At 40.5% G+C, this 27,219-nt stretch overlaps 1 protein-coding gene across 12 annotated transcripts in view; it reads right to left on the bottom strand.

Moving 5' to 3' along the window:
- PTPRM (protein tyrosine phosphatase receptor type M) overlaps positions 1–27,219 on the bottom strand; it is a 1,370,833-nt gene that overhangs the window by 788,503 nt on the left and 555,111 nt on the right. The gene's annotated exons all lie outside the window — the stretch shown is intronic.

Raw genomic sequence — 27,219 nt, 5'->3', positions numbered from 1 at the left:
TGCTGGAATATCTCAAACTGAGTTATATTCAAATACAGTATATTTTGCTGTCCCTGGAGAGCTTACAATCTGTTTATACCTGAGGAAATGGAGAGTTAAGCAAATTGCCCAAGATCATAAGGAGTGGCAGTGGGCTTTTAGTATGATTTTTTGAAAGTATGATTTTTTTTTAGACAGACATTAGTATCCCATTTCTATCACTCTTAGAATTAACAATGAGGGTATCAAATGACCAATACAGAGGAAAGAAAGGAGACATTAATAAAAGGCTATTCGAAAGAGTTGGTGAATATAGGATTGCTAACTGGTCCAGATATTCAGAACAGTCTGATCCAGCCCTGGTTTTACCCAACTGCCTATCTGGAATTGTAACTCTGGTACTCTGGTGTCCTTATTATTTTTTCAAAGGAAAACAAGATTGTAAGTCTATCTCTTTGTTTGTGTTAATTTTTTATATTGATTTTATTGTACTTGTACAGTTTGTCATTGCTTATTTTATGTATTACATCTTATATGTTATGTGATTCACCAAGATCCCTTGGTTAGATAGGCCTATTTCTAAATGTTAAGTAATAAAATAAGTGAACAAATGATTGCAAAGTCCTGAGTATGATTTTCTGTTCTGAGGATTGATTGTTAGCTTATTAGTAATTTTAAAAGATCACAACATATCTGTCAAGAAAATTCTACTAGCCTCCCTTATAGGGCCAAATTTAAGACACTGTCCCTGGCATATAAAATTATGAACAGTATAGAAACTATGTATTTGTCAAAGATTAACAAATAAATAGCAGGTTTATAGCAGGACACCTAAATATAAGCACTTGCTGTATGCTTAAATGTATAGAATACTGATGTAAGGCGTGTAAACAGCAATGATGTGCTCAACTGCTATTCTATAATTATGCATTAAAATAGCTTAGCGCATAATTGTAAGGGAAGTGTTAACAGGGGAGGGGCATGGGTATTTTTTGTGCCTTGTGATGCTGTGTGGAGCATTGTTCTTCTGTTCCCATATGGGGCAGAAGTTGGACAGACATTTACGCATATAACTTGCAGAATTACTGTAAGTTACACACATAACTTCACATTTAGGTGTTAACATTTATAGCAGCCATATATCTTGCATAAACATTCATAACTAAATTTAGGCACGCCAATGCAGACGTACGAAGCATCTCTTGCATGAGCATCCTCATTAAGAATTTCTTAATCCCCTCGTAATCTGTGCTCTGCAGAAAAGTTGATTTTGGATGTGCCATCATTTAGACAGATAAGGTTGGACATGATTCAGGTGGAAGGTGCATGTCTCTGGAACATGTTACCTTTGGAATTATGAGAGAAGACTTCAATTCTGCAATTCAGAAAATATTTAAAAGCTGTTCTCTTTAATTATGCCTTGGAGTTTAGGTAGGACAATCAACTTTTGAATTTGTAAAGTGTTATATTATGTAAGGTTTAATGTCTTTGTCTTGCATCTTGTATTGTTAAATCTTATTATGTATTTTTGTTTTGTAACCCGCATAGAATAGTAACATAGCATGGGCTATAAATAATTGAAATAAATGTTATAAAAAAACCAAAACAGTAATTACACATATAATTGTTGCTATAGAATTGGTTCACTACCCAAATGCCTAAATGGTGGTGTCCAGATATAGAATTGCCCCATAATGTTTTTAAAACCTTCCCAGGAGGCCTTCACAAATGTTCAGGCATTCTTCAAAAACCAGATTGATAAAACAAGAGGCAAAATCCTATCAATAACAGTTTATGTTTAGTTTATTCAGACACTTGCTGTACTGCCCCTTTCAAAAGGCTTCAAAGAGGGTTAAAATCATGAAAGGAAAAGAGACAAGGGAGTAAGGGAAAGAAAAAAGAGAAGACATTTTTTTTTTTAGAGACATTAAAGCCATTACCTAACAGTATCAACATAAAGGCAGTTTATTAACAATATTGGAACACAATGTAAGACAGAGGAAGAGGAAGAAAAAAGTAGCCTGTGGAGCACATCATACCTCTGGGCCCACTGTTTCTCCAAAAGCCTTAGATAAAAAGAATGCATGTAGTCCTTGCTTAAATTTATGATAGCAGGTTTCTATCAGTAAGTTAAGGGAAAAGAATTCCAGAATGAACAGAAAGAAGAATGCCTGATAAGTGAGGCCTCATCACAAGATCATAAAGCAGGGAGTGAGTGACAATGGTCTTCATGTTGTGATACACTTGGCCTAGAGGAGCGTACCACAGTAAGATGATTGGATAAGTATAAAGGATAAAAGGAAGATCATATGTGTAAGCAGTAGGATTTTAAAGGGAAATCTAAAACTGATTGGGAGTCCTTTGCCCGCAAAGGAGTAATATGATCAAATTTGTTAGCCCTATGTAGAAGTCTCACCATAGTACTTAAATTGGTTTGCAGCCTTTTCAAGGAATTTTGTTTAATTCCACCCAAGAGGACATTTTGATTATTTAAGCAAGATAAAACCAAGATGTACAGAAGAGTATGTAACAACATTCTGTTTATGGATGCCAATACCATGGGAACATTACTCAAAATTCCATCTAGCCCAGTATCTTCCTTCTAACCATGGCCAAGACATGAAACAAGTACTTAGTAGTATCCTACAAGTAGCAAGTTTCAATCCTACCTACCCCCTGGGATGAGCAGTGACTTTTCCCCGAGTTTACCATAATAACCATTTGTGGACTTTGCCGCCAAGAGTTTGTCCAACCCTTTTTTAAACCCAGCTATGTTGTTTTTATCACATCCTGCATCCCACCGACCCAACATAAGAACCTAAGTACCTGCAACACAACAAAACCAAAGATCATCATGGACACACCCCAACTCTCCTTCTTCCTCTCTAATGTTCCCCCAATGTATCTACCATACATGAACCTTATTCTACCACTATTACATCTTGTATTTGTTCATACCGAAACTGGTGAATGCCATTACGGTACTATGTAAGCCACATTGAGCCTGCAAATAGGTGGGAAAATGTGGGATACAAATGTAATAAATAAATAAAGAAATAAAATAAATATCCCCCATCAGCCTTCTCTTTTCCAAGCTGAAGAGCCCTACCCACTTTAACCTTTTCTCAGACGCGTCATTCCATCATTTTGATCACACTTTTTTGTACTTTCTTTAATTCTGCTATATCTTTTTTGAGAAATGGTGACCAGAATTGCACACAATACTCAAGATGTGGACACACCATGGAGCAATACAGAGGCATTATAATATTCTTTATTTTATTCTCTATTCGTTCCTAATATTTCCTAATATTCTGTTTGCTCTTTTGGATGCCACCACATACTGAGCAGAAGATTTCAAGATACCGTTCACAATGAAACCTAGATCTTTTTCCTGGTTGGGACACTCCTAATGTGGAACCTAGCATTGTGTAACTATGAATTGGATTATGCTTCCCATTGCTCATCACTTTACACTTGTTCACATAAAATTTAATCTGCCATTTGGATGCCCAGTTTTCCGGTTTTATAAAGTTCTCCTAAAATTTCTCAGTCCACGTATAATTTAATAACTTTGAATAATTTTGTGAATCTGTAAAAAGCACTGGTCCCAGTCCAGATTCTTGTGGCACTATACTACTCATCCTCCTCCATTGAGTTAATTGTCCTTTTATGGGGGAATTTATCAATGTGGGCTACTGTTAAGTTGGGTTATTTTATCACAATGTTCTTTAGCTTGTCAATTTTGCTTATTATATCTTCCAGGTTCACCGAGATTTGTTTCAATTACTCCATATCATCACCTTTAAACACAATTTCTGTCATGCATAGCTCCCTTACAACCTTCTAAGTAAAGACCAACACAAAAATTAATTTAGTCTCTCTGCTACGGCCTTGTCCTCTCCATATGCCCCTTTTAGTTCTTTATGGTCTAATAGTACAACCGACTCCCTCACAGGCTTTCTGCCTCTAATGTACCTGAAAAAAGTTTACTACGAGTTTTTGCCTCTGTGATAAAGGTCTATAATATCCTGAGTGGTGTACAACAGTTAAAATGTGAATCAATTTTCCACTCTTTTAAAAAGTTCAAAGACTACGGGACAGTGAACTAAGTTACATGGTAATACTTTTAAAACAAATAGGAGGAAATATTCTTTCACTCAATGATAACTCCTCATTTTTTGGCCAAAGGGAGGAGATCAACATACTAGGAATAAATTCACCCAGGTTAATATTTATATGGATTTTAAATTCTATTTATAGTGATTCATCAGGAAGAGCTTTAAAGCTTCAGTATGTACTGTAAACAGGGGCAGTCTGAGGGTGGTCTGGGACCCCACCCATCTGCTGCCGAACACTCCCCTACCACTGCAGCTGACGTCCCCACTGCCCCGGTCCTACCTGAAAGGCCCTGGTGGTCTAGTGGTCTGTGGGGGGGGGGGGGGGGGGATGTTCTTTCCTGCCCACAGTGCTGCCACTATTCCCCTGCCTGCTGGCGCTGCCATGTTTTTAAAATGGTGGCCTTGACTTCCCACGGTAGTCTCATGGGTCTCGACAATCTTGCAAGACTTCCGCAGGGAGTTTCGGCCGCCATTTTTAAAGTACAGTGGTGCTGGGCAGAAGTACAACAGGCAGGAAAGAACATTCCCCCCCCCCCCCCTCCTGCAGAGGTCATTAGATCACCAGCAGCACACCTTTAAGTTTAGGACCGGGGAGGGCTGTAGTGGGTGGCGGGCATCCGGGCAGAGCATCTGAGGCCTTGGGCACTGCCCGGTTGTCCGAATGTTCAGTCCGCCCCAACTGTAAATCTACATGAACACAGGAAATTTGGTGGAGAGGAGCAATTTGATCAATAAAATTGGGACAACAGATGCAGGAACATACTAGACGAAACTGCACCACTACAAATAAGAACCACAAGAAGACACCGCACAATACCTTGGTTCAACGAAGAACTGAAAAAACTAAAAACACAAGTCAGGAGATTTGAACGTGCATGGCAAAAAACAAAAAATGAACACACACTCAAAGCTTGGAAACAAATGCAAAGAAAATACAAATATACAATAAGACAAACCAAAAGATCATACTACAAAACCAAAATAGGACTAGACTACAAAGATGCACATAAACTCTACCAACTCGTGAATAAACTAATAGACACCACACCAGTTACCACAGCCAGTACAGACACCCCATTGGCAGACCAACTTGCCAAATACTTCAATGAGAAAATTATAAAACTTCGATCCATGTTACCACTCAATACCAATGATCACAAAAAATTTACGGATTGCCTGGACCCTACCCCCGGTGAATACCCAGCAGACCGAACCTGGAATGACTTTGATCTGCTAACCGTAGATACCATCACTCAAGCACTCAACAAATTCTCCAAAACCCACTCCAAACTGGATAGTTGCCCCAGTAACCTAATCAGATTCGCCCCCAAACGCTTCATAACAGACCTTACGTCACACCTGAACTACATGCTCAACATGGACTTTTCCCCAAGGACAAAGGAAATATATTGCTTACACCCATACCCAAAGACTTAAAGAAAAAATTAAATGACACAACCAACTATCGACCAGTAGCATCTAGCCCCCTGATAGTAAAACTTATGGAAAGCATGGTAATCAAACAACTCACCAATTACCTAAACAAATTCACAATATTCGGCAAACTGAAGAGTAGCAAATCTCCTGGACCGGATGGTATTCATCCTAGAGTACTGATAGAACTGAAAAACGAGCTTGTGGAGCTACTGCTAGTGATATGCAACTTATCCTTAAAATCGAGCGTGGTACCGGAAGATTGGAGGGTGGCCAATGTAATGCCCATTTTTAAAAAAGGCTCCAGGGGAGATCCGGGAAATTATAGACCGGTGAGTCTGACGTCGGTGCCAGGGAAAATGGTAGAGGCTATTATTAAAAACAAAATTACAGAGCACATCCGAGGACATGGATTACTGAGACCAAGTCAGCACGGCTTTTGTGTGGGGAAATCTTGCCTGACCAATTTACTTCAATTCTTTGAAGGAGTGAACAAACATGTGGACAAAGGGGAGTCGGTTGATATTGTGTATCTGGATTTTCAAAAGGCGTTTGACAAGGTACCTCATGAAAGGCTACAGAGGAAATTGGAGGGTCATGGGATAGGAGGAAATGTTCTATTGTGGATTAAAAACTGGTTGAAGGATAGGAAACAGAGAGTGGGGTTAAATGGGCAGTATTCACAATGGAGAAGGGTAGTTAGTGGGGTTCCTCAGGGGTCCGTGCTAGGACCGCTGCTTTTTAATATATTTATAAATGATTTAGAGATGGGAGTAACTAGCGAGGTAATTCAATTTGCTGATGACACAAAGTTATTCAAATTCATTAAATCGCGACAGGATTGTGAAAAATTACAAGAGGACCTTACAAGACTGGGAGACTGGGCGGCTAAATGGCAGATGATGTTTAATGTGAGCAAGTGCAAGGTGATGCATGTGGGAAAAAAGAACCCGAATTATAGCTACGTCATGCAAGGTTCCACATTAGGAGTTACGGACCAAGAAAGGGATCTGGGTGTCGTCGTCGATAACACACTGAAACCTTCTGCTCAGTGTGCTGCTGCGGCTAAGAAAGCGAATAGAATGTTGGGTATTATTAGGAAAGGTATGGAAAACAGGTGTGAGGATGTTATAATGCTGTTGTATCGCTCCATGGTGCGACCACACCTTGAGTATTGTGTTCAATTCTGGTCGCCGCATCTCAAGAAAGATATAGTAGAATTGGAAAAGGTGCAGCGAAGGGCGACTAAAATGATAGCGGGGATGGGACGACTTCCCTATGAAGAAAGACTAAGGAGGCTAGGGCTATTCAGCTTGGAGAAGAGACGGCTGAGGGGAGACATGATAGAGGTATATAAAATAATGAGTGGAGTGGAACAGGTGGATGTGAAGCGTCTGTTCACGCTTTCCAAAAATACTAGGACTAGGGGGCATGCGATGAAACTACAGTGTAGTAAATTTAAAACAAATCGGAGAAAATTATTCTTCACCCAACGTGTAATTAAACTCTGGAATTCGTTGCCGGAGAAAGTGGTGAAGGCGGTTAGCTTAGCAGAGTTTAAAAAGGGGTTGGATGGTTTCCTAAAGGACAAGTCTATAAACCGCTACTAAACGGACTTGGAAAAATCCAAAATTCCAGGAATAACATGTATAGAATGTTTGTACGTTTGGGAAGCTTGCCAGGTGCCCTTGGCCTGGATTGGCCGCTGTCGTGGACAGGATGCTGGGCTCGATGGACCCTTGGTCTTTTCCCAGTGTGGCATTACTTATGTACTTATGTACATGAATAACAGTCAGGATTTCGATCTAACTATAGTACTGAAACAGTGCTAACCACTCTCATAACCAAATTTAAACAACTAATTGCAACTGGAAACAATGTGCTACTCCTACAATTTGATATGTCCAGCGCGTTCGTCATGGTTAGCCACCAAATACTCCCGAACATCCTAGACTACTTTGGGATTGGAGGAAGTGTACTAAGATGGTTTAAAGGCTTCTTAACAGCAAGAACTTATCAAGTGATTTCAAACTCAAAAACGTCAACACCATGGAAACCTGAATGTGGAGTACCACAAGGATCACCGCTCTCACCAACCCTTTTTAACTTAATGATAATACCTTTAGCCAAATCACTATCCAACCAAGAACTCAATCCATACATCTATGCAGATGATGTCACGATATACATCCCGTTCAAACAAGACATAACCGAAATCACAAATGAAATCACACACAGCCTCCAAATAATGAACTCATGGGTGGACGCATTCCAACTAAAACTAAATGCAGAAAAAACACAATGTCTCATCCTGTCCTCACAATACAATACAAACAAAACCAATACCATAAACACCCCAAACTACACACTTCCGGTCTCAGACAGCCTGAAAATATTGGGAGTCACAATTGACCGAAATCTCACACTTGAAGACCATGCGAAAAATACAGCAAAGAAAATGTTCTACTCAATGTGGAAACTTAAAAGAATCAAACCTTTCTTCCCAAGGGAAGTATTCCGCAGCCTAGTACAAACAATGGTGCTAAGTCATCTAGACTACTGCAATGCCATATATGCTGGATGCAAAGAACAAATCATTAAGAAGCTTCAGACCGCACAAAACACAGCAGCCAGACTCATATTTGGAAAAGCGAAATACGAAAGCGCCAAACCCCTAAGAGAAAAACTACACTGGCTCCCACTAAAAGAACGAATTGTGTTCAAAGTATGCACCCTGGTCCACAAAATCATCTACGGAGAAGCCCCGACCTACATGTCAGATTTTATAGACCTGCCTATCAGGAACGCAAAAAGATCATCACACACATTCCTCAATCTCCATTACCCTAATTGTAAAGGGCTAAATTACAAATCCACATATGCGACCAGTTTCTCATACACCTGCACGCAACTATGGAATGCACTACCGAAGGCCATAAAAACAACGCAAGACATAACCATCTTCCGAGGGCTACTGAAAACAGATCTTTTCAAGAAAGCATACCATAAACATGCATCTTTAAACACTACATAATAACATTATACACGATCTATACAAAACCGAACTTCTATGAATAATCAAGCACTACCACTTTAAACCTTATACCGAATAGGGTCTCTCTACAGTCAATGACCTAATGTGTGTTACAATCCAATTTACAATCCAATTTACTACTTAGGAAACTTAATGCTATACCATAAAGTATTCTCCTTTACCATGTATGTATACACATGTTATATATATATACATACCATGATCTGCTCCATATATGTTATGTTCCATGTATATTCCATATATGTCACCATCAAGCTCATTTTCAAAGCACTTAGCCTCCCAAAGTTCCATAGAAACCTATGGAACTTAGCCTCCCAAAGTGCTTTGAAAATATGCCTCCATGTATGTTTGCACCTTAACGCAATACCAGTTGTAATTCTGTTACCCGAAAATGGCAACCGCCATTACGGCAAATGTAAGCCACATTGAGCCTGCAAATTGGTGGGAAAATGTGGGATACAAATGCTACAAATAAATAAAATAACATACTATGTTGGTTTGTATAATACCAACAATGTTCAGTTTAATATTTGTTGTTTTGATATACCCCTTGATTACACAACACATCAAAACAATGTAAAAAAGACAGCGGACAAAACATATTGGCATAGCTAGGTTATAGAACATGGGTGGAAAGAAGCTATTTAAATCATGAGGCAGATTTCAAATTAATTTGGGGTTATCCCCCAGAATCTATATAGTGCGACTAAAGTTGCACGTACTAATCCGGGCGTATTCTGATTTGCATGCACAACCTAATTGGTTAACAAGCCCATCAGCACTGATAATTAGATGTTATCAAGCAATTATCAGTACTAATTGGCACTAGTTAGGATTTACACGCATAGTTTGCCAAGTATATTCTCTTAAGCAATGTGCGTAAATCAGACAGCGTGGATCTCAAAAGGGGCATGGCCATGGGAGGGGCATGGGAGGGTCATAGCCATTCCTAAAATTTACATGCAGTGTTATAGAATATGCCCAACCTGCACCTAAATTAGTTGTGTGCTTTTATACTAGGTTTTAGTATGCGTAAATGGCCACAACTAAATTTAGTCACAAGAAACGGCACTAAGCATATTCTATAAACTGCGCCTAACTTTAGGCAAGGTTTATATAGAATAGTGCTAAGCATGTTTTTTTCGGTGTGATATATAGAATCTAGTCCTATATCACTTGATGCAGATTTGAAGCTAAAGGTAGATGGCAACTTTTTCTTTCTTTCTTTCTTTTTTTTTTTTTTCCCTTTGTTAAGGCATACACCCCTTTAGTTTTCTCCAGTGTACTGGGCTGAATAGCCCAGGCTTCTGATGCAATAATGTGGAACAGAATCACAAAGCTGAAGGGCCAGCATCCTGAAGGCTTAATGTTTTATTTTGTTAAATGTCTAATTCAATATACTGTTAACATGGCTCATAAAAGAATACTCCAGATAAAATTCTCCTTGTAAAGGACTCAACTAAAAAGCTGCATGACGGCAGCGACATTCCCTTAGCTGCAAAGCTTAACTAAAAGAAAACTGGGTGAATAAATCAAATTGAAGGTTTTTATTTTCCACGAAACAAACAAGGATAAAAGTAGAATATCAGAGAGACCTTTGAAATTCAAAGGCATGTAACATTACCAAACATTCCCAGTAGAAGATGAATAGAAAACCTTGGCGACTGTTTATTATAACATTTTCAGAGTGAGAACAGACCAGCAATAAAAACTCATTCACCTGCATAGTAATGCAATCAACAAAACGAGAAAAGCTATCTCAGTTAAGTTTACCACAGTTAATTCAACCTAGAAATGTGCTGAGAATACTAACTTAGAGGTCCTGTTGCAAAATCTGGCCTTAGCATGCCCTTGCATGGGTTTTTCTCGTGCACGAAGGTCAATTTAACCATAGCAGTAAAACAGCTGATTTTCCATGTTTTATATTAATGGCCATGTACTAATGTTGCCATTAACATGCGATCATGTAATTACTGTGTGAGCACTTACTGCCTAGTAGGGGCTCACATGGAAATCTTATGCTAACTGATTAGCTCAGGAATGCCCAACTCTCTGTTCCCCAGACACGCCCCCTCAAAAATGTTTAAAAAATTTTAGCGGGCAATTAGTGTGCACATATTTGGCAGTTACGACATTTTAAGCTGCGTTAGTACCCAACTCAGCTTAGTAAAAGGGTCTTCAAGTGAACAATAAGACGGTAATTTATTACATCCCTAACGATACCTCAACTACTTCGCTTAACCCTGCATAATATAATCTCTAATTATCTGTACCAAATTGTATTTCCAACATTCAAATCATATTGTAAGCCAAACTGAACCTGCAAAAAGGTGGGAAAATGTGGGATACAAATGCAATAAATAAATAAATAAATAAATAAATAACATGATGACTGCTAAAAGTGCTGTTTAAGGCACATACTTTAAGCCAGTTTTATAAAGAAGAGTAGACACCAACTTCTCATTATATAATACTAGTACACGTAGCTGAAAAGTTGCTTTAATTGAAGGCATGATCACTTACACCAGCCCATGCCTAGACGCAAGCCAGCATACATGTCAATTATTATATTTTAAGTGCACTCTGCCCATGATTAGCCCAAACTTCACCCACATACACACTCAGTCTATGGAGTGTTTCAGAGTCTTTTTTTTAAATCTGTAACCTCCAAACTCAGAGCACAATGAACAAGTGCAGCAGTAACAGGGTCCCTTTCCTATTCAGTTTTTTTGTTGTTGTAGTGTTAGGGGATTAGAGCAGTGTGCTGATGGCAACTGGCAGCAGCCAGCAGACACTGCAGATGCCTGTCCTAACACAAGAGTGACTGGATAATCTCAGCGGGGAGGTGCTGCAGGACCAGCCTGCACAGAGTTCTCCTGAGTGGAAAGCAGACCCCTTACTGGCAGAGGTCCATGAGTTGTCAGGACCAGATGCTACACCAGCTGAGATCCAGTAGATCTACATGCTACAGTGACAGCGGCTAGACCAGCTGCAGTAGAGGAATGGGAACAGTGGCGTGAAGAGCGTGAATTCCAGCATCAGCGAGAGAAACTAGAAGAGTGACAGCGGCGTCAAGACAGTGAATTCCAGCAGCAGCAGCGTGAGGAGTGTGAGTAGGAATTCCAGATGCAGAAAATTAAGTTGGAGATGGAAATGGCTTGCATCCAAAGCTCCAGCCCAACCCTTGCATCGAGGCCAGAGACAGGATCCACAGCCTGGATCAGACCCAACTTGTTTTCACAGTTTGATGATACCAGAGGTGACATAGATGGATATCTAACTGTCTTTGAAAAAATTTGCTACCTCAATGAGATTCCTCAGAAAGACTGGGTGCGCTATCTAGGAGGAAAGCTCACTGGTAGAGCACTTGAGGATTCCAAGGACTGTCCATGGAGATGTGCTCCCAGTTTGAGGAGATGCGCAAAGCTTTATTGAACCGTTATGCTATTACTCCCAAGACCTACAGACTAAAGTTCCAGACTTTGCAAAAGTCTGTGATCCAGCTAAGATACCAGCATCAGCGGTGGCTTAGTGGAGCTGACGTTAAAACCCTGGAGGACTGCCAAAACCTGATGGTCCTGGAGCAGTTTCTTCAGTGTTGTTGTTGTAAAGAGGTGATGGAACACGTTCAAGATCACCATACTCCAGAGAAGGCAGTTGAGTTGGCTGACATTTTTATGGCTAACCATACCTGGTTGGCAAAGAAAAGCCATCCTTATCTGCAGCAGCCAGGGCTCTAAGCCAAATATCCCTGCAACCTCAGAGACTGTCAGCAAACTCTCCAGTGTTCCCAAAAAACCTAAAGACTTTAGGCATGAGTGTCCTTGTTATCAGTGTGGGTGCACAGGACATTTCAAAGCAGATTGCCCACATAATTCCAAGTCTGAACTAAAGAGCATTCCAGTTCCTGCACCAAGGCTGGCGGCTTTCGTGGGTGGTTCCAGTTCCATGAAGGAGACCCACACAGTTGCCACAGCACAAAAAGTTACTGGCCATTCATCAAGCAAGGAAGCAGATGGGTTTCCATAACACTATATCACCCCAGTAACTGTGAATCAGACCCAGGTAGCTGAGCTTGTGGACACAGGCTCTAGCATGACTTTATTATAACCAGAGCTAGTACTGGAAGATGCTATTCTACTAGGACGTACTGCAGTGGTAGTGCTAGTCAACGGATCCAGAGAGACTTTACCCATTGCTTGAGTATTCCTGGATTGAGGTACCAAGCCTAGATACAGAGAAGTAGGCATAACGAAAAAACATGCCGGTACCAATGCTGTGCGAGACTGACATAGGTCCAATGAACATTACCCTTGATAGTGGAGTCAGAATTTCTGCTATAGTGACCCTTACTCAGGCCCGGGTGGCCCAACAAGCAGAAGCAGCAGAGATCATTTCACCAGTTCCATATCCTAAGCCAGTCTAGGTGGAACCAGTTGACAAAGAACAGGAGGAGGTGCTCCAGTGCTTCCAGCAGCACCAGTTCCAGAGGTGACTGGGGCCATAAGTATGGAACAGCCCAACTCAACTGACACACCTACTGATCAGACTGTTGACCCTGACTTGTGAGAGTCACCAGCAGAGACCCATCCAGATAATCAGGTGCAGCCAGTACTGAATTGGTAGCTAATGCTGTCTTTAATTTTTGGAAGGCCGCATCACATTCTGGTGACCAGGATACGATGTGGGGTAGTCTCTGTTTAGTCAAGTCAGTCAGGGGTTTGGCTATAGCGCTATAGTGAGGCACAAACTTCCTGTAATACCCTGCTGTTCCAAGGAAAGCCAATACTTGCTTTTTATTTTATTTTTATTTATTTTTGTTACATTTGTACCCCGCTTTTATCCCACTCATGGCAGGCTCAATGCGGCGGGCAATGGAGGGTTAAGTGACTTGCCCAGAGTCACATGGAGCTGCCTGTGCCGGGAATTGAACTCAGTTCCTCAGTTCCCCAGGACCAAAGTCCACCACCCTAACCACTAGGCCACTGGGGAGTCGGCCAGTTTTGTATAGCTTCCACCTTAGCTGGTTCAGGCTTCAGCCTTGTGCCTTAAATATTGAACTTCCGCCATATCCATCTGACATTTGCTGTGTTTTATGGTCAGACGGGCCTCCCTGATCTGGTCTAGTACCCCACTCAAATGGATCAGGTGGTCATCCCAAGTCTGACTGTACACAGCAGCATCATCAATGCTCCTGGAGTCCATCTATTCTAACTGTGGAAAAACCAGTGAATACAAGTGTTAAATCTTTTTTTTTTAATTGAAAGTACTTTGCCTGATCGAGCCATTTATAGAGATATTTCAATTTAAGGCGGTCACGCAATCTGTGGTACTAAGTCACATTGTTCCCTTAGGATTATCTGAAAGACAATCACGATGACTCCAAATCATAAAAAATGCGGCTGTGAAACTGATTCTGGGAGGAAATTATAACATTCATATTACCCCACTGAATTACATTGGTTGCCAGTAAAGGCATTTTACATTACTATTGTTTGTTTGTTTGTATGATTCTATACGGTCTAACTCCTGAGTATCTTCAAGATATTATTTCTGTTTATTCCACTCCTAGGGTGTTGCGTTCTGCTGAGGAAATTAGGTTATGTAGTCCAGTGATATTAACTTGTCGGAAATCGACTACCAGACAGACAACTTTGATTGGTAGTGCTCCAGCTTTGTGGAATGAATTGCAGTGTAATATCCAGTGTACCTGAATGTAACTCACCTTGAGCTACTACTGAAAAAGGTGTGAGCAAAAATCTAAATAAATTAATATCCACAATATCACTTGCTATAACAATTTCAGGAGAATTATTAAAGGCTTTCTTTTTGCCTTATATTTGAGATATATTTAGATTTTATATGAACCAGGATAACTATATCAGAAATATACTGTTATAAGGGAGAATAGCTCTTTGGCTTGTATCTTGTTTGTGATCTGCCTTGAACCACCTTGGTAAAGCAGAATAAAAATGTTAATATTAGATTAAAGAGTGCTCAGCCCAGAGAGCCCTTTATAAAATAGCACTGAGAGCAATTTTTTCTCAGTGCCTACTTTTTGGTGTCATTTACTGAATCTGAACCATGATACTTTTCTGTAGAAATAGGGATGTTTGCATAAGAAAGTACATTCCAGCTTCTGGAACGCTATGCTCATCAGTGCACCTCTTCCACTACCTCGCTATCATCTACTTCACTTTGGTTTTCTGCTGATTTGCATTTGCTAAAGTCCCAACTACACCATCTAGAGCACTGCTGGTGTAAATCTCATACCCCCTCCTCCCTTGCTCTTTACTGGACGTAATGCCATGAATAGTGAACTGCAATCAAACAAGCAAAGCATAAATATTTTGATGAGCACATCTCTCATGCTGTTAATCGTCCTCATGCTTTATTCCACCTCTTCAACTTTATCTCTCCTATTGATACTCTTTCCCCTACTATGACTCTTCTATTCTATCTCTCTCCGATCTCACTAAGGACAGGCAAAAAATTTCACTTTTGCGCTTTTATTTGCTTCCTACTTTTTCTTATTCTTCATCTATGTCTTCTTCTCCCACAATGCTATCCTTATAGGTCTCCTCCACATGGTCTTCTTTCAATCCTATATCAGCTACTTCTGTTCTTAAAACTATCCAATCTCTCAATCCTACTTCTTCTACTTTAGACCCATGGCCTGCTCATCTGATAAAATGCATAGTGCAACCCCCTCTTCCCCTACTTTTCCCTTTGCTTCAATCCTCCCTCACCCTTGGTTTCATCCCCTCTCCATGGAAGCATGCAATTATTACCGCTCTTCTGGAAAAAAAAACAACAACAACTTGACCCCTCATTGCCCAGTAACTTCCATCCTATCTCTAACCTTCCCTTCTTTGGTAAGATCCTAGATAAACTTGTCCTTCTCCAATTGGAAACTTTCCTTGAGCGTGCCAATATTCTCCATCCATATGAGGTAGGCTTTCATACAGGCCATGGCACTGAAACACTCCTTGTTTCTCTGTAGGACATTATTCAGGTAGCTCTGGACCAACAAAACTCTGTCATCATTGTCTCTTTATATTTATCTTCCGCCTTCAATCTAGTGGATCACTCTCTCCTTCTATGCCATTTACAGTCAGTTGATACCTTTGGGTCTGTTTTGTACTGGTTTTCAAGCTGACTGCTCTTTTCAATTCACTCACTCTGGATCCCATTCCACTAGCTTTCTGGTTCTCTCAGGTGTACCCCAGGGCTTTCTTTATTCACTCACCTACTTTGTTTAACATTTTCCTAGTTCCTTTATTGATGGGAAAAGGGCTGTCTACCCTTCTGCTATGTAGATGATGTTCAAGTTCTCTTTAGTGTTTCTGATCCTATTTTGCCCCCTGCTACCCTGAAGCTGTTTCATCCTGGCTCAGTGATCATGGTCTTTTTCTCAGTCGGTCAAACTGTGAAGCCATTGCTTCCAGATCGCCACACTCTTCGGTTCCTATCACCTCTACTTTAGAAAACAATCAACTCTCAGTGACTCTACCAGAATTCTTGGTGTTCACTTTGACTCAAAACTCACTTTCAAAACCCAAATTGATAATGAAATCCTCCTTTTTTGTCTTACATCGTATCTGATCCATTTATCCATTCCTCTCCCCACAGTCTATTATGATTCATTATCCCATTGCAGTACCTTCTACTGATCATCCTCTCACTTGGGGAAAAAAATCACTTAGCTGAGCTGAAAAATTATATAGCTATACAATGGTTCATCCATAGATATGGGCCTTTAGAAAACTTCATGCCCCTACATAAAACTAAAGTGTCAGCCGTACTTTCATTAAATTTATTGTTGCTGCCATATAAAAACCAAATTACTGAGAACCAGCCATGTATGCTAAACCAGTACTGGTTTCAACTCAAAGTTATTTAGCTGCAATTAAAATCATTAGTTTGTTTCTTGAACCAAGACCTGAGAACAAACTTTTATAGTACATCTTACTGCATTTAATTTAGCCACCTCCAAATGAACAGTTAATTACTTTCAAGTTTCTTGCAAAGGATGTTGACCTGCCATTCATAATGTTAACTCATAGGTGCGGTCACAAAGGTCAGTGGTTACACCAATTAATTTTAAGTCCTACAAGTATTTGAAACAGAACTTATATTATTACAATATCTCCCCTCAGGGACTCTCTTTTAATTACCCTGAGACTGTAGAACTAGAAAGGTTAAATCAAGTTGCATGGCTATAGCACAAATTGGCATGCATCACAGTTTTACAGCAGTGATTTCTAGACAACTGAATTTGTACAAAGTAAGTCATGCATCGTGATAGCAACATCTAATTCTAGGGTATTATGCTTCCTGCAAGACTTGTATGCAACCTACTATACAACTGTACAGTGGACGCTGTGCTATCAGATTCTGCCAAAATTTAGAGATCTTAAAAAGTCAGGAAAATGGAAATCCAGAAACATCCAAAATAAAAATTTGTTTTCCTAAGTTTATGCATAACACAATCTACTTCATTTTAGTCAGTTGGCTATGTTTGAAATATAAGACCATAAGAAAAGCCATGTTCAATCAGACGAAGGTCAGTACTGCTCAGAAGTACCCAGTAGATCCCAATGTCATGGCCCCTAATATAAGCTCTGTCCCCTCCTGACCCCCCCAGAATGCCTCCCCTCTACCTGTAGTGCTCTCCCCCCCCCCCCCCCCCGACTACCTTACAATCCTTGATGGTGTAGAGGCTGTAGTTGGGGCAGAAGCAATCCCATATCTCTCCTGCCCATGCTGGTTTCACTGTTAAAATAGCTTATATGACCTCTCAAGAGACTACTGCTAGAAGTCATGGCAGCCACTTTAAAAACAGTGCCAACATGGGCATGAACGACTGGAGAATGTTTCAGCCCTATTATACCTGTATACCACCTGGGCCTGTAAAGTCGGCCTGTGGGGGCCTATAGGTGGGTAAGGGGGATATAGCACATGGGGGAAGGTCTGGGAGGTGGGGCTACTCATGTTTTGGAGAAGAAAGAGGGGCAGAGCCCGTTTAGGAGAAGGAGGACAAATAGGACAAAGCACAAAGTTTTGGCTTCTGCCAAAAAAATATGCAGGAAGGTTTGGCTGAATCTGAAAACTGATAAAAAAATTTAAATGGGCGTAAGTGCTATTCTATAAAGTGTGCCTAACTTTACACGCGGTTTATAGAATAGCGGTTTTTTGGAACCATATATATAATCTAACCCCATAATTCTAAATATTAAACTGGCCACTTTGACTCACACAAAATGAGGGCAATTTCCAAAAAGCCATTTAGCTGGGCATATGGGCTATTTCAAAACCCTGGTGGATCTTTGAGTTATTGAGGCTGTCAGCATCTGCTATTTTGCCTTGACTACAATTGTTCTTTGCTGCGTCTCAGTAGCTGCCACCCTAAACAACTGTCTAGTATGCATAGGTTGTAATTCAGTACAGATTGCCTAAAGTTAGGTGTTGGGGTTCTGCGCACTAAGGGGTTCTTTTATTAAGGTGCGCTAATGGACTTAGCATGCACTAATGATTAGAGTGCGCTAAACAGGGCTGTTTTTGTGGGGGTACTTGGGGGTACTGAGTACCGGCACCTTTTCCATTGTGTGCTAAAACTGACCCATGGACCCCAAGTTTTAATGAAAGAGCTCAGACTCTACACACCAACTCTGCCTTGTCATAGATTCTGTGACTGGTTGCAGGGGGCCTGGCTATTGTGGGGTGTGTCCCTCAGTGATCACCTCACCCCTGAAGGGTGGCCTAGCATTTGAGTACTGGCACCTTGTTTGATTGAAAAATCGCACTGGCGCTAAATGATATGACGTCCATTATATTCCTATGGGTGGCTTATCATCTAGTGCACACTAAATCTGTTAGTGTAGTGTTTTTCAAGTCTAGTCCTGGAGTACCCCTTGCCAGTCAGGTTTTCATGATATCCACAATGAATATGAATGAAAGATATTTGAATATAATGGAGGCAGTACATGCAAATCAGGTTCATGCATATTCACCGAGGCTATCCTGAAAACCTAGCTGGCAAGGGGTACTCCAGAAATGGATTTGGGAAACACTGTGTTAGCGTACCTTATTAAAAGGACCCCTAATTGCAAATTCTATATCAGCAATTATGCACATAACTGCCATTATAGAACACTAGCATAAGGCAGTATTTACGCACCAACATTTATGTGCAGCCACTTCACCATTTCAATAGCTATTGCAAATATCCACAGTTACATATCCTAACTGTAAGTATTCAATACTTTTAGTTTGTAATTGCTGGGCATTCCCCTGACCCTCCCAAGTTCATACCCTCCTAGCAGGTATGACCTAAAGGATTTCCATGCTAAGGTTACATAATTACAAATTAGTGGTAATTAACTCCAGTTATTTGCCAATTATTGGTCGTTAGTGCCAATTAGGGTCTACTTTATTAATTTAGTTACATGCATAAATGCATTATTCTACAAGCTGCACATGCTAAGCACAAAAACGTGCATGCAAGATTCTAGAATGAGGGGGGGGGGGCTAAGAGTTAAGCTGACCCTGCTGTGCAGAAGAGAACTGCAATGGATATTTAAATTATTTATAAAACTGAAAGGAATGAATTTGCAATAAGGCTGGAACAGTCCAATTTAAACAAGCCTTTAGATTATATATACATCTTTAATGACCAGTAGGACAGCAAATATTTATGAAATGTTTCAGCAGCTGGAGATGAGCACAATATGGTTGCTGATTGTCCAGTGTAAATCCTGACCAGAAATACTAAACATAGAACTCTGTGCATGTGAAATGATTGGATATATATTTTTTTTTAAGGACTGGCTTTTCTAAAAAAATAAAAAAGGTTACTGTGATTGAATATTTGTACAAAGGTGACAGCAGGAGGAACTGCTGTGAACAAAAAGGTGATTTTATGCACAGAATACTAAAAAAGTGATTGTTTTGGAAAATTGAAGGGCCCTTTTACAAAGCCGCACTAGCGTTTTTAGTTCGTGGTAAAAATCCACTGGTGGTAAATGCTCAGACATCCGTAGGAATATAATGGGCATCTCAGCATTTATCACCAGCTGATTTTTACCACCAGCTAAAAAATGATAATGCGGCTTTGTAAATGATCACCTGAGTCAACAGTGTCATGATAGAACATTGTGACTGGCCCTTCTAATAGAACTTGACACCTATTCTGATTTGGTTTTGGTATAAGCAGTGTACAATGGACTGGCTAATTTGAAAACATTTACAAGCATTACTGCCTAGTTTGTGTTCCCTTGCTTGCAGTGGAATTTAAAATTAATGAAGCTGTCCCAAGCAACACAGTCATTAGAGAATTAAGGTTACATCCCTGAAAAAGAGATTCAGAAAAGACAGTATGCCTGGCATCAATATCATTGGACTCTAGAAAGTATTTTTCATATGCAATGACCTTAAAAGGCAGTTTCAAAAATGTCAATTGTGTAACTATAATCAGAACGTAAGGTCAAACCCACAGGTTGTTGGTCCTTAATATGAAATAAAGTTAAAGAATATTTGAATACAAATATGAATGTGATTTTCCCACTGTAGATCAATAACTTCCTTAAGACAAAAACCAAACAGAATATTGTATATTTTACTACTATGAAAACTATTCTAAGCCTCTGGTTAGTGTCCAATGTGTTAAACTGTCCACATCAAGAGATAATGATATAAATGTTACCAGCAGTACAGATGGTGGCAACACTGCGATGCTCTGTTCAAAAACTTAGCAAAAGGTGTCCTAATCTGCATACCTGAACTCAATAACAGTCTGAACCCTGCAATAGTCTGAAGTCTTTTCTCAGACGGGCTTATTCTAGTTTCTTAAATATACTCTGGAGTGGTCATGTTCACTAAGTAGGCTCAGTGCAGGAGACTAATTAATTTATGTCTCTGAATACATTTAATCCTACTGGGTTTTGTGTGTGTGTCTGTGTGTGATGAGTATGTGAATACTCTTAATGCCAGGTATTAGATAGAAATTGCAGTTTCTACAACCAGGGGGGTGATCAGATTAATTTAGTTCTACTATGTGTCCTGTGTTCTAGAAAGAAAGAAATGTAATTTCAGTCTACCACATTAGAATACGATATGTACCACAGATCCCATTTTATACAATCCTGCTTATTTTCGAACAAGAAGGCCGGCCATCTTCCGACACAAATCGGGAGATGGCCGGCCATCTCCTGAAGCCGGCGAAATCGGTATAATCAAAAGCCGATTTTCGCCGGCTTCAGCTGCTTTCCTTCGCAGGGCCGGCCAAACTTCAAGGGGGCGTTTCGGCAGAGTATGGAAGGCAGGACGGGGGTGTGGTTACGAGATAGCCAGCTTCGGCCGATAATGGAAAAAAGAAGGCTGGCTCTGATTAGCACTTCGTCGGCTTCACTTGGTCCATTTATTTTCAGGATCAAGCTTCAAAAAAGTGTCCAAACTGACCAGATGACCACCGGAGGGAATCGGGGATGACCTCCCCGTACTCCCCCAGTGGTCACCAACCCCCTCCCACCCTAAAAAATATAAATTTAAAACATTTTTTGCCAGCCTCTATGCCAGCCTCAAATCTCATATCCAGCTCCATGACAGCAGTATGCAGGTCCCTGGAGCAGTTTTAGTGGGTGCAGTGCACTTCAGCCAGGCAGACCCAGGTCCATTCCCCCCCCCTACCTGTTACACTTGTGGTGGTAAGTGTTGAGCCCTCCAACCCCCCCCCAAAACGCACTGTACCCACATGTAGGTGCCCCCTTCACCCCTAAGGGCTATGGTAGTGGTGTACAGTTGTGGACAGTGGGTTTTGGGGGCCTCAGCACCTAAGGTAAGGGAGGTATGCATCTGGGAGCAATTTTTGAAGTCCACTGCAGTGCCCCCTAGGATGCCCGGTTGGTGTCCTGGCATGTCAGGGGGACCAGTGCACAACAAATGCTGGTCCCTCCCACAACCAAATGCCTTGAATTTGGCAGGGTTTGAGATGGCCAGCCTCGGTTTCCATTATCGGCGAAAACAAGGCCAGCCATCTTTTTCGATAATACGGTTCGGGATCTCTCTTTACGGCGCCGGCCATATAAATGGCCACCCATGTAGATGGCCAGCGCCGTTCGATTATGCCCCTCAATGAGACCTTATCTACTATCAAATGGGTTCTTTTACTAAGCCTGCAATAAGTGCTAATGTGCGCCTAACGCAGCAAGAAATGTACTACCGCGGAGTGCACTACAGCATGATATAGTAGTTTGTGAATGTGCTTGCGCTAACCATACGCTAAATAATATTTTATATTTTTTGAGGGGGAATGTCAGGGGTAGAGACTGGGTGTTCCTGCGCTGACCAGTGAGCACATCTACATCACAAATTAGGAGGCGATAAGTGCTCCCGCTGTAATTTTGAAAAATAACATTACCACATGGCCATTAGTGGAAAATAGAAAATCGGGGTAAAAATGGCTTTCATGCACAGGAAAGACCTGCGTAAGAGTGCATTAAGGCCTATTTTTAGTGCAGCTTAGCAAAAAGACCCCAAAGAGCACTAAAGGTATTAATGCACTTTAGCAAAACTAGCCTTTAATACAGAGCTGCCAAGGGGGCCGACCCTCTCAGCAGGAGATAAAGGGCCCACCCCCAGCCCACCCCACCCCACCCCATCCATTGCTCCGCCCAGCCCATCAATTGCTCTACCTAGCAGAGTATTGCTTAGTAGAGGACAAGGGGCGGTTCTGTTACAATTTGATTTGTTCTTTGCATTTGATTTGGTTGATCATAGGAAGTTGTTAATTTTGGAGGAGTTAGATTTCTCAGGTCGAGTATTGTCATAGTTTAAGGGATTTTTAACTTTTCTTTCTTATCACGTGAAAATGCAAAGTTCTGATTCGGAATGCTGGAGCTCTATTTGAAGGGTCCCATAGGCTCACCATTGTCACCATTACTATTTATAGTAAGTCAAGTAGGATTTAAAATATACGTATATATATGAATGATATCACAGTTTTTATACCTATTCATAGTCAAGGATGATAACATTTCAGGGAAGACTGCAGATTGTATTTGTCTGTTGGAGGAGTGGATTTTCATCCATTTTCTAAAGCTGAATAAGGATAAAACTAAATTCTTACTGATTGATCAATCTTCTGAAATATGGAATAGCAACATCTTGAAATGAGAAAATCTGCAATTTAAGTTTGAATCCAGTTTAATATTATTGGGTATAATTTTGACTAGTTCATTGAGACCTGAATTGCAAGTTCAAGCATTTGTTAAGAAAACTTTTTACATGGAAAAGCTGCAAAGAGTTAGGAATTGTTTTGATCAAGAAGCACTCAAACTTGTAGTTCAGAATTTTGTATTGGGGCAATTGGATTATTGTAACAGTATTTATTTGGGTTGTTTTAAGCTCTTAATGAAGAAAATCCAAAGGATCCAGAATACAGTGACTCCTCTTCTTTACTCTACTCATAAATTTTAAAGGGCTTCTCCTCTGTTTAAATTACATTGGCTCCCGATTGAAGCCTGACTCCAGGTTAAACTGTGCATATTTGTGTTTAAGATATTATGGGGATTCTCCACTGTATATGACAGATTTAATCAGTTTATTGCCTAGATCCAATAATTTTATTTCTAGAAACCCTTCACTACTACAGCTTCTCTCCTTGCAACGTATTTGTTGTACATTGATTTTTCCGGTTACCTTCCAGTATTTGGCAGCTCAGATCTGGAATTCTCTTCCACCTGAGGTTAGAATCTTTCCAACTTATATGGCCTTTAGAAAATAGTTGGAATCTTTTCTGTTTAAAAAATATTTTGATTAATGAAGGTTAGGTTATGTATTGATGATAACATTTCTTACTTTTAGACTTCTAAATCTGTTGGGCTTGAGTGTATGTGTTATAAATCAACTTCATAATAACAGATGTTAAATGGTCAGAAACACCCTGGTCTGATCACAACAAACTAAATCTATCCCTACACTGGCGGAAAAAGGGATCACACCAAACCCAAGAATACACATCCTACAAAACAAGAGGTCATGTAGACACGAAAACATTCTGGCAACTGCTTTACAACAATGAATGGACAACACAAACATATTCCATACATTATCTCTTGGAATGGGACAAAAGATGCAAACACATACTAGATGAAATCGCACCTCTATGAACAAAAACATTATGTAAGAATAACTCGAAACCATGGTTCAACGACAAACTGAAAAAACTAAAAAACACAAGCCAGGAAACTTGAACGAGCATGGAAAAAAACAAAAGATGAGCACACACTCAATACATGGAAACAATCACAAAGAAAATGCAACTACGCAATAAGACAGACCAAAAGATCATACTACAAAACTAAAATAGGGACAGATTACAAAGACACAAAGAAATTATACCAACTCGTGAACAAACTCCTAGACACCAACTTGGTCACAACAATGAAAACAGCCATTCCATCCACAGACAAACTTGCCAAGCACTTCTATGAAAAAATTATAAACCTACACAAAACACTACCTCACGACAACACTGACATCAAATACTTTTTTAATGAACTGGACCCAACTAATGGAGAATACCCAGCTGATCGAATCTGGTTAAACTTCGGCCTCCTCACGGTCAATATAGTTGTGCCAGGCGATCAGCAGGTTCTCCAACACTCACTGCAAACTAGACACTTGTCCCAACTACCTACTGAAATCCTCCCCTGACTGCTTCATAACAGACCTCACATCTCTCCTACATTACATGCTTCAGTGAGGTTTCTTCCCTAAGGAAAATGGCAATGTTCTACTCACCCTGATACGAAAGGACTCCACAAAAAAAAAAATGAAATCAATAACTACCGTCCAGTAGCATCCATCCCCATGTCAGTCAAACTGATAGAAAGCATGGTAGCCAAACAACTCACAGAATATATAAATAAATTCTCAATTCTACACGAATCTCAGTGAGGTTTCTGTCCCCTACACAGCACAGAAACAGTACTGCTCACTCTCCTTTCCAAATTCAAACAGGAAATAGCAATAGGCAAAAACATCCTCCTCCTCCAATTCGACATGTCTAGTGTGTTCGACATGGTAAACCACAACATACTACTAAAACTACTAGATAAGTTTGGGATTGGTGGTAATATACTAAGATGGATCAAAGGTTTTCTAACCACAAGAACATACCAAGTAATATGAAACTCAAACATATCACCGCCGTGGAAAGCAGACTGCGGAGTACCACAAGGATCACCACTATCCCCAATCCTCTTCAACCTAATGATGACCCCGCTAGCCAAGACCCTATCCAACCAAGGCCTTAACCCTTTCATCTATGTTGACGATGTCATAATATAAATTCCTTACAAAGCAAATCTGTCTGAAATTACCAATGAAATCAAGATCAGCTTCAACATCATGGACACTTGGGCAAATGCATTTCAACTGAAACTCAACAAAGAAAAAACACACTCTCATCTCATCTCAACACAGCGTGCACAACCCCACAGTTATCAACACTCCAGACCACACCCTCTCTATCTCAGACAGCCTGAAAATCCTCGGCGTCACAACGGAGCGCTACCTAACACTAGAGAACCAAGTGTCATCCACAACGAAGAAAATGTTTCACGCAATGTGGAAACTCAAACGCGTGAAACAATACTTCCCGAGGGAAACATTTTGCAATCTGATACAATCAATGGTACTAAGCCATTTAGACTACTGCAATGGAATCTATGCGGGATGTAAAGAACAAACCTTAAAAAAACTCCAGACTGCTCAGAATACGGCAGCCAAACTTATATTTGGAAAAACCCGATACAATAGCGCAAAACCCCTCCAAGAAAAACTACATTGGCTCCCAATTAACAAACGCATTGCTTTCAAGATCTGTACAATGGTTCACAAGATTATCTAAGATGAAGCCCCGGGATACATGACAGACTTGATCGACCTACCTATGAGAAACACATCCGAATCAACATGAACGTACCTAAACCTGCACTACCCAAGCTCAAAAGGACTCAAATACAAATCAACCTATGCATCTAACTTTTCCTACATAAGCACCCAATTGTGGAATGCATTACCAAAAGCCATGAAAACCTCATACGACCACACTTCCGGAGAACACTAAAAACTTATCTTTTTAAAAAAGGCATACCCTACTAACCCAACAAATGCCTGATCTCTGCAACACAACAACACTAGAATTCAGAACGCACAAAACACAACTCTCCCACTGTTCAACGACCTTTTGTGGCTGTCCCACATGAACTGTATCTGATATATAAGTACATAAGTAATGCCATACTGGGAAAAGACCAAGGGTCCATCGAGTCCAGCATCCTGTCCACGACAGCGGCCAATCCAGGCCAAGGGCACCTGGCAAGCTTGCCAAACGTACAAACATTCTATACATGTTATTCCTGGAATTTTGGATTTTTCCAAGTCTGTTTAGTAGCGGTTTATGGACTTGTCCATTAGGAAACCGTCCAACCCCTTTTTAAACTCTGCTAAGCTAACTGCCTTCACCACTTTTCTCCGATTTGTTTTAAATTTACTACACTGTAGTTTCATCGCATGCCCCCTAGTCCTAGTATTTTTGGAAAGCGTGAACAGACGCTTCACATCCACCTGTTCCACTCCACTCATTATTTTATATACCTCTATCATGTCTCCCCTCAGCCGTCTCTTCTCCAAGCTGTATAGCCCTAGCCTCCTTAGTCTTTCTTCATAGGGAAGTCGTCCCATCCCCGCTATCATTTTAGTCGCCCTTCGCTGCACCTTTTCCAATTCTCAACATCACTCTGTATTTGTAAACCCCGGAGTCTGCAAAATCACTTCCGGCACGATGTAAGCCACATTGAGCCTGCAAATAGGTGGGAAAATGTGGGATACAAATGCAACAAATAAATAAATAATACCACTGAACTTTACAGTTGTGCAGAATATAAGCAATTATCAGTATCTGCATCAGGTCCTTCATTCTGCAGCGTGGTAAGAAATTTTTTGCTTCTACTGTACTCAGGTGAGCACCTATGAAAGTAAGCTTCCTAGCTGGAATTAAGCCAGATTTATGAAAATGTATGGAAATCCCAAAGTTCCACAGAAATTAATGGCAACCTGAGTGGGACATAAAATGTTCAAAATGATAGGTGCAGCTATTAGTCACATCTAGATAATTTTGTCTTCTGTTTGAAAAGATATGGTGAAAACATTTGACTCTGTTTCTAGGCCAAATACCATCAACAGAGGATGACAAAGCACCGCCAAGCCTTAACAGCAGCCAAAAAACAATATTTCTCTCAATGCATCAAACAGGCTGCCAATTCAATCAAGCACCTGTTCAGTATAGTACACAGCATGCTGCAACCCCCACAACATAACCAGCCTGCCCAGTCAAAAATGAAATGCAATGATTTTGCTGCATAATTTGCCAACAAAATTAAAAGTTCCAACAAGGATTTATAGGCAGTCCCACCAAGTCTTGCCCCTCCTCACACAGACATATGGGACTCTTAACCCAATAATAGAGGAGTGCCTTGAGAAAATCGTAAGAGGCCTTTCACCAACAACTTGCTCCCTCAGCCCTGGCCCATCAAAGATAGTGCAGTAAGCAAGCAGAGGTCGCAT

Source organism: Microcaecilia unicolor, chromosome 1, assembly GCF_901765095.1.
Source record: "Microcaecilia unicolor chromosome 1, aMicUni1.1, whole genome shotgun sequence".
NCBI lineage: Eukaryota > Metazoa > Chordata > Amphibia > Gymnophiona > Siphonopidae > Microcaecilia > Microcaecilia unicolor.
The sequence above is the reverse complement of the archived record's forward strand: the minus strand, read 5'-3'. Positions and strand labels throughout refer to the sequence as shown.